Source organism: Montipora foliosa, chromosome 5, assembly GCF_036669935.1.
Source record: "Montipora foliosa isolate CH-2021 chromosome 5, ASM3666993v2, whole genome shotgun sequence".
Lineage (NCBI taxonomy): Eukaryota > Metazoa > Cnidaria > Anthozoa > Scleractinia > Acroporidae > Montipora > Montipora foliosa.
Window position 1 is genome coordinate 18,641,251 of NC_090873.1, and position 5,000 is coordinate 18,646,250.

Here is a 5,000-nt window from a genome sequence, read left to right on the forward strand (position 1 = left end):
CATTCTGTGAAACAGGTAAGCTGATCTCAACTCACCTTTGTACCCATACCCGCGAGGGGTTCACATGATGGTTGTTTCTTTCTTTCTTTCTCTCGTTTTTTCTTCTAGAGCATGCGCACGCAAATTCATCCAAGTTCAGTACTTTTTCGATCATGTGATCTCTTTCCTCATGAAAGACGATGCGCTGCTGCCCTCTTAATTCATTTGTTTAACCGTGGACAGTGAGGATTACTTCTTATCTAGTGATGACGAGACAAACACACAATTGGCTGCTGCTGTTTATCAAATCAGTGGAGGCCATTTTCATTTTGTTTTGGACCCTGTAGTCGAACGTCAGTCCAATGTGATGGGAGAGCATGAACCTGTCCTTCAGACATGCTTGAAACAACAAAGAGGGTTTTGGACTCATGGCGCCAAAACATACAACAGGCCCTGGCACAAGGATTACATGGTGCCGCAAAAACATTTTTGGACAATGCAAAACCAGACACAGTGACTACTTCTTTGGATGATCTGCCTCGGGTGAAGAATACAACCCCGACGAGCCTTTTGAGTTGAAATTCGTCAACCTACAGGCTGGAACTCAGGGCAGTGGTCAATCCAAACAGAAATGCCGCAGCCACGACTGCTCGGTTCAATTTAGATTAAACAAAAAAAGTCCATGGTCTTCAACGGGGAGCTCCGACCACAAGGAATGTGACAAGTGGACCAGCAAGTGTCAACGATGTTGTGACCGTGGGGTCAATAACCTCTTGGATGAGGTCAGACTTCCTCAGGCTTTAGCTCAAGCACCCAGTCTCCACAACTATGAGATCATTGTCATGGATGCCAACCGTCAATACAAATGTTTTGCACTTGGTGATGGAGGCACCCTGCTAGCTATATTCCAAGAGGACAACCATAATGATATGTTGACCTTGTTGCTAGGATTTTTTGGTACTAGTTAATTTGGGGGATGGTGCCTCAAGCTGTACAGTGCCCATGGTCATTGCCGTTGCTCAGAAGGCAAAGATATTCATTTCCCCAGCTGTCAACAAGACCAGTTCGAGGATTATGTCAAGGCATACTTGCAAAAACGTCCTGCCCACATCTCCTGTCGTCATTGCTGTTGTCAAGTCTACAGGTATGCGTGCTTCCAGCGAGTGGTCCCAATAAAGGAAAAGCACCAACTGCTGTACGCTCCTTCATTCAGTAAATGAACAAGCCAAGTGTCAATGCAGGTACAGTGAATGTCCGTTGTGCCATGAAACGACAGACTTGAACCAACAACAATGCTTTGTGCAAGTCCCCGCTGACCCTTAGGAGCTCGAGGATCAAGCAAGCATCATTCAAATTACTAAACGAATCCCACTCGACCATGAGGCATGCAACAAGAATGGTTCTGATGCTGTCACGGAGGGTGAGAAGGAGGACAATACCTATCATCCAACTTTGCTGACCATTTGGGACACAGGTCATGCAGGACATGGGTGTGCATATGGTGGTGGGGATAAGGGCAGAGGACAATACGCCTTTTGTATTTTTGGCGAGAATTGCATTGAACAATTTCTGCAATGGATCGAAGAACTGACGGAACAGGAAACCCGTCACACGTCACAGCTCTCACCCACAATTTCAAGAGGTAGGACTCTTACTTTTTGTTGACGTGCTCAATAGAGCGCAAACAAAAGTTTAAGCCCACGCATACGGGTAGCAAACTGTTGGAACTCTCCTACAAGGGTGGTTGCATCCGTTTTATCTACTCCATGCCGTTCTTCACAATGCCTCTAGCTTCGTTTTTGAAAACGCATGGTCTCCATCCCAACGATTTCAAAAAGGGGTATTTTCCACAACTCTTCAACAACCTGTACAATGCCAATTATACAGGTCTCATGCCTGAGAAAAAAGAGAATGGCCCCGAAACCACGTCCACTGAGTTCGAGCAATGGGATACTGCTCCAGTAGCAAACAATACTGACCTCGTGGACTATTGCATTTCCAACGTGAAACTCCTGCACAAGGGTTGTTTGGTCTTTCGTTGTGAGTTTTGCGAACAGACCGGTTTTTGTCCCTCTGACAAAAGGACCATCGCGGGTAGCTCCTTGCATGATCTGCACTTAAATCGCATGGAGGAAGACACCATTGCCTCCAAACCTGTCAAAGGTTGGGTTGGTCACCAACCCCTTCAAGACCGCCATGGAATGGCTCTTGTGGTAAGAACATGGGTTGCAGGAGGACACTCCTCTTCCAAACCGTTAGCAACGCATCCAGCACTTGTAACAGGGGCGAGTACCAGATCCCTGGCCTGCGGTAGAGGGTGGATGGTTTGAACAACCTACCAAAACCGTCTACGAGTTCTTGGGCTCTTTTTGGCATAGGTATAACCAAACTGTGACGAACCGTACTGCTGCCACGACCATTAATGTCCAGTGCACCACCAAGAAACGCCCCCTGAGTCTTCGAGACATGGAAAATCATGTTGTGACGATGTGGGAATGCAAACACTCAAGTGAGTGAATTCATGTGGAACCTCTTTATCGTTCCACCCGTGAACCCTCACAATGCTTTCTTTTGGGTTCCAACAATGTAGCCCAACTGTATGACAAGATCCCACTGGCAAAAGAATTCGATATGTGGACTACATGAAGTTATATCCATGGGTGAACAAGAACGGGTTGTATCCTTTTGAAAATCCCAAGTTTATCTGTGAACCCAGCACCGTGGATCTCTCCGAGTACTTTCGGCTGGCCTTATGTACCATTGTCAAACCTAGAGATTTGTTTCAGCTGGTCTTTCCTTACTGGTGTAAGGGGAACTCACCTTCCCCTAATGTTGTGCTTTTGTGGAGCAGGACATCCAGAAACCTCTGCACAAGAAATCCCTTTCATGGAATCACACAGGATGAGCGATTGCTAACTGGTACATGGTGCACACCCAAAGTGGAAAAGGCGGTGGAGATGGCATACCTGATTCAACACGCCCACAAAGTGTGCCACTTGAAGGAGATTTGCCACGGATTGTTTTAGGACTATGTCAACACTTGGCTCAAACTCAAAACAGAAGCGGTAAGCTGGCTCAGTGAATGCACTACTGAGGAGCAATGTCATGCCTAAGTAGAGGACTTTGAGGGTCACGAGGGTATTCGTGTGGACCCAGACAAGATTGGTAGGAGCCCCAGAAGGTGTAGAAACGCCAAACTCCTTGTGGAGTAAGTTTGGACAGAGAGATAACTTGATGCAGGTCAAGCCCTTCTTCGACCCTCTTGCCTTTCAGCTCTTCATAGATTCTGATCGGCATGATATTCGGTACGTCAGTTGCTTCGAAAAGCACCAAGTGTAAGGACCTCAATGCCAACATTAATGTGTTTATTGCAGCGTTTACCGCCTGTGCAAGGCCTTGGAACTCCTTGGCAAGGGTTTCCTCTACCAGAAGACCGATACCGTCCTCTATGTGCATCACCTCGGCCAACCCGAGGTCACCTTGGGCACCCATCTCGGTGAATTTATGGGTAAACCAATCAGCACATTACTGACTCTTGTTTGGGCAGGCCAAAAAGCCATGGGTACCGATGCAACAACAACAAGACTGAGTTCAAAGTCAAGGGTCAACTCAATTGCGAGGCGTTGTGTCAACATACCTTGGACGAACTCTAACGTGCTTTGGAGACAGGGTGCAAAACAGCCATTCGTTGAGTGCATAAAATCACTCGTCACTCCAAATAGTACAAGACTTGAACTCAGCCCACCAAAAATACCATCAGCCCTCTTACAACAAACATATACTTCATTCGATGATGCCCATCACCTATCCCTATGCCTACCGATTTACCAAGAATGATGATGTGAACGACGATTCTCACAAGTTTCTATCAGACAGGGATGCAGCCAGCGCTCGTCTTCTGTTTGAACTGGGGTTGGTCAAGGAAATGTAAAACGTTGCAGGCTGTGCATGCGAGGCACAGACTGTACATAGTTTTCTTTACCATTTGGGGGTGGATGTGCGGCGGCAGCAGTTTGATAAAAGACTGAGTAGTGATGTTATGGAACTCTGCTTGTTTTTTCGAGGCCCTCTACTGTAAATATGTGTATTTATTAAGTCGTCTCCAGGGAGTGGTTGCCCTCATGGGGATGTACCCTTACCATTTTCTGAAAATAGTTTCTCATTAAACCGTTTGATAAATGAAAAAATCCTGTCTTGTTTCCATTTTATACCTTGAGGGGTCTGGGTCTCTGTAACATCATTTCCCTGTCGACCAATCCCTGTGCATGACGAGGTTGCATAATGCACTGGTATAAGAAAGCATGTTGTTGTATAAATGAATCATCAGTTTGATACCATTCGTACAGGCCGTGTATGATGTGTTATGCGCCCATTTTTGTGGCCCAGGTTTGGCATGTAAAACTGCATTTGATACCAAAGGTCAGCCTGCAAGAATAAAAAGGGCTTTAGTTTTTACAATGACAATAGTTCTCACACCGATTGCTGTGTTTTAAGAGTCTCTGTTCACTGCTATGGGTTGCGTGCATTTTTTTGTTTCGATTCCAGAGAAAAAAGCAAAAGCAGATAAAATCTACACCTTTTGCTTAATGAATTTCAACAGCACACGCCTACCTTTATACATCTGGTTTGCCCTACTGTGGGTCACAATAAATCTGAGTTATCTCATTGTGATTTCAATGATGATTTTGCAATCCAATTTAGTTTACAATGGCCAGAATTTCCTCAAGGGTTGTCACATTTGTGCTACAAGTAAGTTGCAATCACCTTTGCATTCTTTGAGCACAGCTACAAGAAATAACTATCAAGCTAATAACCTCTGAAAAAACTTGTGATGCAAACTGAAGTAAAGTCACATAAAGTGGCAATGGCTTAATGGAAACTGCTCGTCTTGTACCAAGCAGGACATCTCAAGGCCTCGCAATTGTTTCATCTATGCGTAGACTTTATAACTGTTCACACTAAGGAACTCATTAAACTGATGATGGCATAAGCATGGAGAAACATGTCTTTCAAAAAAGTTG